Here is an 8,863-nt window from a genome sequence, read left to right on the forward strand (position 1 = left end):
AAATCTGCTATTAGCCTGCTGAGTAGCATGAGCCTCAGTTTCCTCAGCTGTCAAATGGGAGTAAGAGTGTTATTATCAATTCTATGAATTTTTAAAGTCTTAACAGTATCTTTTCCCATCATTTTTAAGAGATAGAAACCTTTCTTCTATGCTCTTTACAAAGGGTTTTATCTTGGTTCCTAATAAAAGCATATGTTTCACCCACATGGCCTTAATCTTGAGGACAGGAATTTATCTTCTTCATTTTTTTTACCTAATTACTTAGCAAAATGTTTGTTGAATTAATAAATGAAGAAATAATTTATAGGGTAACTATATATCCTGCTTTATGCCTATTTTGCCTTTATGGCTTTATGCCTGTTTAATTATTAATAGGCCTCATTCAATTTCAAGCATATCCCAGTTTGGATGACAAATATATGGTATCCACCATTTCCTTAATGGAAGAAGAAACTACTAAAATCACCAATTTAATTGAGATCAATTAATGTCACTTAGATTTCTCTTTTCTTTACAAAATAACCCTAATTTGTCTACCTTTCTCTATCGCCTGTTTGTTTTAAAGTTTAGAGATTAATTTAGTGAACAACTGAAGCCATATATTTGGGCTTTACACTATTGCTATCCACTATTAAATCGCTCTGCTTCAAAGACAATTCCAAGTTCCTTACACGTTTAAGGTTATAGAGTTCTAATAAATATAGACATATTTGTAAATGGATCCCCCAGATTGCATCTAAAGGTCTCATATTTTAATAAGTATTATCTTAGATAACCAATCCTCTGTGTTATTTGTCATATTTACACATAAAAACTATCTATTAATGTATCTCCTGAAGAAAATAACCTTCTACTAATAAATAGAAATAAACAATATGTTTCAACAGATCTTGTCTTAGAAAATACTGATTTTGTAAACAGGACACATTTGAGAGGGCAAGGATGGGATAATATGTTTTGTCTTTGTGATAATAACTGTTATAATAAATGAGACCTTAAAATATAAAGCATAAAGTTCAAAAATTGATGTATTTGGGCCCTGTGTCTAGATGTAGATATATGTTAGGAACATGACAATTTGTGATGCCAGCATGCACACTGATTTTCCTAAGAAGTCATGTCCAAATTCAACCACCTTTTTGTCCAGCCGTGACATGTTTTTCAAACAATCCACTCACTTCTTTAAACATTCTATATGCTGATACATCAAAAGCTCTCACAAAAGCCTTGACGTAAAAACAAATCTAAACAGAGGGGGAAAAACACATGGTTTTGCAAAATATAACTGTTAGCTTATAAAGAAAATAACATTTTCAACATTTTATATTTCCAGTTGAAATAAGAACCTATAATACTGCTACTAGTTCCGTGTAGTCAATGTGTGTAACTCGATTTTTGCCTTTTGAGGTAACATGGAAGCAAATATTCTCAGATACCAACAGAGAAATTGAGCTGATTCGGACACTAGGAGAGCCAGCTACCTTCTGTTTTATTTTAGCTTTCTTGTTTTATCTTCTTCATATCATATCTAAGTAAAATTGGAGAGAAGTGTCAGAAGAAATTTACAGGTGGGTCGTGGCAATCACTTCTGAGCAGCCACCAGCTGAATCACCAAACTACAGTTATTGCTCTTAGTAAGCATATCATTGGCAAAATGGAAAGGGAAAAATGAGGGCAGACCCTAGAAATGTTCAATGATTTCTAAATCTTTAACATAATTACATTTTAAAACTTGTTTCAGGTCAAAAATAATACTGGTTGAGATGAGCAAAGATAGACAAGTAAAAATAGTGTTGATGACACTTTCTAGATTTCTCAAGATGTCATAAGTTCTTTTAGCATCTTTCTATGATCACTCATAATCAAACCTGGATTCAACTGTTTCCAAAAAGTTAGGAAAGCCAATAACAACAAAGAAAAATATGAAGGAAAAAATTGTGCCTGTCTCTATGCCTGAGTTATGTACAGTTAAGAAAAAAATACAATCTTTTCTAAACAAGGACCTGAATAATTTCTGTGAAAAGCAAATGTATTCCTTGAAACGACCTATAAAGAGTGCTCTCCCTCTCCACATTAAATATCTAATAAACTGTCTTTCCTCAATATGAAGAATTACTGAAATCCACCCAAAATAGCCTTAATTAAATACATGGAGATACATCTCAAAATCAGTTCAGCTGAGCATGAAAGTAATAAGAGTAGAAACTTGAACTTTAACTTGAATATTCTCTAAAGAATTAATTCAGAAGTATTCTAGTAGAGGGGGAAATGTCTGAAATGGAGTCTGTTGAGATCGCTCACAAATTTTGATTCCTCTACGTTTGTTGATGCAGGTGCTCTGATGCCTTTTACTATTGAGATTCTTAGTTGTGAAACACTTTTTGCTTTATATGTCTTCAGGATCCATGTTACATTTTAGTGAAATTATTTATTTTGAGATAATTGTATATTCACATGCAATTGAAAGAAATAGTACAGAGAGGTTCTATTCCCTGTTTTCCCCATTGCTGACATTTTGCAAAACTACAGTACAATATCACAACCAGGATGTTGACATTGACACTGTTAAGATACAGAATATTTCTATCACCACAAGGATCCCTCATGCTGCCAAATATAACCACAACCACTTCCTCCCACTTCTACCCTCTCCTTTATTGCCAACCACTAATGTATTCTCTATTTTATAATTTTGCCATTTTGATAATGTTATATAAATGGAATTATAAAGTATGTTACTTTTTAGGATGTTTTCATCCAGCAAAATTATGCGGCGAGTCATCCAGGTTGTGGCATGTGTTCATATTTCCTTCCTTTTTATTGCTGAGTAGTATCCCATGGTATGGACGTTCTACTGTTTGTTTAATCAATCACCTGTTAAAGGATGTCTGGGTAATTTCCAGTTTAGAGAGATTATAAATATAACTGCTCTGAACATTTATGCACAGTTTTAAATTCTTTTCTTTTCTTTTTTTTTTTTTAGGGGAAAGCACGAACACAGTCCCCCACTACCACAAATTATGCAGTTGAGTTTCCCACATTTGGGGAAATCGCAGGGGTCAGCACATCCGGAGTGCAATGGATAAGCCTCGCCCTGGGAAAACCACCTTCGTAATCATGGAATCTCCCCTGCCAGGTAAGTATGCACAGGTTTTTGGGTGAATATAAGTCTTCATTTCTCTGAGATAAATGCCCAGGAGTGCAATTGACAGTTAATATGGTAGTTGTATGTTTAGTTCTTTAACTGCCAAGCTGCTTTCCAGAGTGTCTGTACCATTCCGTATTCCCACCAGCAATGTATGAATTATCCAGTTTCTCTGCAGACTTGTTAACAATCGGTCTTGTCACTCTTTTATATTTTAGTAATTCTGAGAGGTTTATATGATATCTTGTATATTTTTCCATTAATAAACTTTATTTCTTAGAGAAGTTTTAAGTTCACAGAGAAAATAAGAAAGTACAGAGAATTTCCATGTATCTCCTATCCCCTCACATGTACACCCTCCCCCACTATTGATATTCTACATCACAGTGAAATATTTCTTACAGTCAATGAACCTACACTGACACATTGTTATCACCCGGAGTCCAGGGTTTACATTGGGGTTTACTCTTGGTGTTGGACAAAGGCATAGTAACAGAAGTATAATGAATGCATTCGTCATTGGTGCTGTATAAAAGTATAGTAACACAAATATAATGACATGCATTATCACTTTATAATTTCACTGCCCTAAAAATTCTCTGTGCTCCATTTATTTCTCCAGCCCACCTCTTAACCCTTGACAGCCATGGAACTTTTTACTGTCTCCATAGTTATCATTTCTCCAGAATGTCTTGTAATTGGAATCACAAAGTATATAACCTTTTCAGTTTAGCTTCTTTTACTTACTAATATGCATTTAGGTTTCCTCTGTGTCTTGTCAGGACTTGATGGCCCATTTCCTTTTAGTGCTGAGTAATATTCCACTGTCTAGATGTACCACAGTTTCACCTACTGAGAGACATGGTCGCCTCCAAGTTCTGGCAATTGCTGATAAAGCTGCTGTAAAAAATGCAAGTACAGATTTTTGTGTGGACATAAGGTTTTTTAATTCATTTGGTTAAATACCAAGGAGCACAATTTCTGGATCATATGTTAAAAGTATGTTTACCTTTCTAAGAAACTGCCTGTCTTGGGAGGCTGAGGCGGGGAATCGCTTGAACCTGGGAGGTAGAGGTTCTGGTGAGACAAGATTGCACCACTACACTCCAGCCTGGTGACAGAGCAAGACTCTGTTTCAAAAAAAGAAAGAAAGAAAAGGAAATACCAGTCTTCCAAAGTGATGACACTATTTTTGTACTCCTATCGGCAATGAATTAGAATTCTTTTTGCTCTACATCCACACCAGCATTTGATGTTGTCAGTGATATGAATTTTGGCCATTTTAATATATGTGTAGTGATATTACATTGTTTTAATTTGTAATTTTCTTATGACATATGTTGAACATCTTGTCATATGCTATCTGTATATCTTATTTGGTAAGAGTTCATTCAGGGTGCTGTCTTTTGCCCTTTTCTTTTTTTCATTTTTTTTTTCCCTAGTTTTGTTCTTGTTGCCCGGGCTGGAGTGCAATGGCATGATCTCAGCTCACTGCACACCTCCACCTCTCAGGTTCAAGCGATTCTCCTGCCTCAGGCTCCCAAGTAGCTGGGATAATGCCTACTTAGTCATAGTGTATACCTTCTTTTATACAATGGTGAATTCCATTTGCTGAAAATTCCCTTTTCAAAAATTGCTTGGGCATCTTTGAGGGAGTCTATTTCTGGGTTCCTTATTCTGGTCTATTGATCTATGTGACTGTCCCTCCACCAATACCACACAGGCTTAGATTATTGTGGCATTATAATAAGAAGAATGTAAGAATAAGAATTATATTTTTATTGTCATTTTCAAATTTGCTTTACCTAGTCTAGTTTTTTTTCTTTTTCTTTTTTTTTACTTTCCATATAGACTTATACTAGTAGTATTTATATCTACCAAAGGTATTGCCGGGATAGTGATAGGGGTTGGATTAAACCTGCATATTCGTTTGAGGAGAATTGACAGCTATACTCTTTGATTTTCCCAATACACAAACACAGTACATCCCTCCATTTGTTTAGATTTTCTTGATTTCTGCTGTCAGTGTTTTGCAGTCTTCTTCATACCAGTGTTATAAATGTTTTATTAGATTTATACTTAACCATTTTATTTTGAGTGAATTTAAGTGATATTGTATTTTTAATTTTGATGCCCTCATATTCATTAGTAGCAGTTAGAAATACAATTGCTTTTTATATATTTAACTTATACTCAACATGCTGAACTTAATTACCAGGTTTATAAAAGTGGTTTTTTGTAGCTTATTTGGAATTTTCTAGGTAGACAATCATGTCATTGGCAAATGGGACTGTCTTATTTCTTTATTTCTGATCTGTATTTAATATTTTAAAATTATATTTCTAGCACTTTGTGAAATAAGAGTGGTAAGAGCAGACACGTTTGTTTCCAAGACTTTGAGAGAAAGCATCCAGTCTTTAACCATTAAGTATAAGGTTAGCTGAAAGCATTTTGTAGGTGCTGTTTATCAAGACTGAGAAGTTTAGCCTCATTTCCCAGAATTCTCAGAGTTTTCATCACAAATGGGTATTAAATTCTGTTAAATCCTTCTTAAGAACTAATTGCCATGATCATGTGATTGTTCCTCTTTACCTCTTAATATGGGAAAGATCATATTGATCGACTTTTTGATATTGAAGTAGTTTTGCATCACTGGGATAAAGCCTACTTAGTCATAGTGTATAACTTCTTTTACACAATGCTGAATTCCATTTGCTGATACAGTCATATGTCATTTAGTGACAGACATATATTCTTAAAAAATGTGATATTAGGAAATTTGGTTGTGCAAACATCATAGAGACTATTTACACAACTAGATAATGAAGTCTCCTACACATCTAGGCCATATGGTATAGCCGATTGCTCCTAGGCCACAAACCTGTATAGCATGTTACTGTAAAGAACACTGTAGGCAATTACAGCATATTGCTAAGTACTGGTGTTTCAAAACATAGAAAAGGTAAAGTAAAAATTTGGTACTATGAACTTATGGGATGACTGTCATATGTGCAGTCTGTTGTTCACTGAAACATTGCTGTGCATCACATAACTATATTTTATTAAGGAGTTTTGTATTTATATTCATGAGGGATATTAGTGTCTAGTTTTCTACTTTTGTAATGGAGTTATTAGCTTCAAAAATGAATTGAGAAGTATTCTCTTTGATTTTCTGAAAGAAATTATGTAGTAGCAGTGTTAGCAATTCTTTAAATATTTGGTAGAATTCTCCAGTGAAACCATCTGGGCCTGAAAAATTGCTTTATCAATTATAAATCTGATTTCCTTGTTAGTTATAAGGTTATTTACATTTTCAATTTCATGTTTGATAAGTTATGGCAGTTTGCATTTTTTGAGGAATTAGTCCATTTCATCTAAATTGCCAAACATATATGTATTGAATTTTTGTAGCATTCCCTGATTATTCATTTGTTGTACATAGGATCTGTAGTGATGTTCCTGTCTCATTTCTGAAATTGGTAATTTGTGTTGTCTCTCTTTTTTTCATTGCCTTACTAGAGGTTTCAACTGTGTTAACCTTTGCAAGCAACCAGTTCTTTATTTCAAGAATAGGTCTCTACTGTTTTTACTTCAATTTCATTGATTTCCACTCTTTATTTTTCCTTTCTTTTTTCTTTTCTTCCACTTGCTTTGTGTTTGTTTTTATCTCCGCTGCTATATTCCTGCCTGAATGGTTGGAGTCCTTCGTTACTAACACCACATGGATGGGAGGAAAAGGATGGGAAGATCTGACTAGGAGCAGGTCCATTTTCATACTGCTAATAACGACACACCTGAGACTGAGTAATATGTAACAGAAAAGAGATTTAATGGGCTCACAGTACCATGTGGCTGGGGAGGCCTGACAATCATAGCAGAAGGGGAAGGGCATGTCTTACATAGTGGAAGGTCAGAGAGAATAAGAATGAAGTGAAAGGCGTTTCCCCTTATAAGATCATCAGATCTCATGAGACTTATTCACTATCATGAGAACAGCACAAGAAGACGCCACCCCATAATTCAATTACCTCCCACAGGTTCCCCCCCCACAAGACATGAGAATTATAGAAGCTACAATTTAAGATGAGATTTGTGTGGAGACACAGCCAAACCATATGAGGGGGATTGCCCTGGTACCTCATTAAGGCAAAGTAAGCTTTCCAAGTGATGTCTACTGACATCATGGGGGGGTACAAACCGGGTTGGGGAAGTGGGTTCATTACTGCTTGAGGGGAAGAGAACAAAAGTCTCAGCTCCCTACTGAGCCTTTTCTGATACCACTTTAGCAAGGGATTCCAAGTGCCTCACTGCAGCCTAGAGTGAGTGGCAGTCTAGGCTCTTAGTTGAGGCTTTGCTGGTATGGGTAGGGTGGGGCCACAGTTTTATTCTGCTGTGTTTTGGCTGATGTAAAGCAGTTATTGTCTCTAGTTTCCAGTCTTGCTAAACTGCCCATTCTCGAACAAGAACAGGGTTTTTATTGGAGCTTTTTGCATCTGCACCCATTGGTATTTCCAGTTTACCAACTTCTTCAGGTCCAAATCTGAGATATGTGAAACAAAAACAAAAAATAGAGAACTGACCCTTAGTCCCAATTCAGTTTTCAGAGTCACTTTATGTTTGTTTTATATATAACGTCCAAGGTTTTCAGTTTTACTCAGGGAAAAGTCTATCTCCCTAAAAGTGAAAATCAATCAACATTATTTTTATAAATTATAATGATGATGGTAATATGTATTGTATTAGTTATGTTCCACTCAATGTATAATAGAAATTGTTCCTCATTAGAAAATTTAGGTCAGCTGGGCACGGTGGCTCATGCCTATAATCCCAGCACTTTGGGAGGCCAAGACAGGCAGATTGCCTGAGGTCAGGAGTTTAAGACCAGCCTGGACAACATGGTGAAACCCCATCTCTACTAAAAATATAAAAATAGGCAGGCATGGCAGTGTGCGCCTGTAGTCTCAGCTACTCAGGAGGCTGAGGGACGAGAATTGCTTAAACCCAGGAGGAGGAGGCTGCAGAGAGTCATGATCATGCCACTGCACTCCAGCGTGGAGGACAGAGCAAGACTCTGTCTCAAAAAACAAAAAAAGGAGGAAAGAAAAGAAAAAAGAAAATGTAGGTCAACTTAGCTTGGGGGTAATTGAATAAGCAACGATAACCCCATGCTGATAAGCATTATTTTTATCCTCTGAAAGCTAGAAAATGTGCCAATACACAGTTCCAGTTCTGAACTACTTAAAAGCAATGAAATATCTTTAATTGCAGGCTCACAGAGTTTCAGAGGAATTGTAAAAATTTCCGAAGGATTTTAGGAAGTGGAGTAGAGTTGTCAACATTTTTGTATTTTACCTCAAGAAATACTTACCATTATTATTATTATTGAGACAAAGTTTTGCTCTTGTCACCCACGCTGGAGTGCAGTGGTGCAATATCGGTTCACTGAAAACTTCCATCTCCAGAGTTCAAATGATTCTGCTGCCTCATCCTACTGAGTAGCCAAAATTACAGGCACCTGCCACCACACCTGGCTAATTTTTGTATTTTTAGTAGAGACAGGGTTTCACCATGTTGGCCAGGCTGGTCTCAAATTCCTGACCTTAGGTGGTCCACCTGCCTCAGCCTCCCAGAGTGCTGGGATTGCAAGCATGAGCCACTGTGCCCTGCCATTATTTAGTGAAATTCGGTTTATTTTATCAAGAAGACTACAATTTCTTT

At 35.8% G+C, this 8,863-nt stretch overlaps 1 non-coding gene across 1 annotated transcript; it reads right to left on the minus strand.

Moving 5' to 3' along the window:
* Positions 1-2,980: 2,980 nt before the first annotated feature.
* On the minus strand, positions 2,981-3,144 carry LOC116547057. Its single transcript, XR_004266926.1, has one exon. It is a non-coding gene; the product is annotated as a U1 spliceosomal RNA (small nuclear RNA).
* Between the last annotated feature and the right edge of the window lie 5,719 nt (positions 3,145-8,863).

The sequence above is a fragment of the Sapajus apella genome, unplaced genomic scaffold, assembly GCF_009761245.1.
Source record: "Sapajus apella isolate SASKATOON/1434 unplaced genomic scaffold, GSC_monkey_1.0 scaffold1967, whole genome shotgun sequence".
NCBI classification, from domain to species: Eukaryota; Metazoa; Chordata; class Mammalia; order Primates; family Cebidae; genus Sapajus; species Sapajus apella.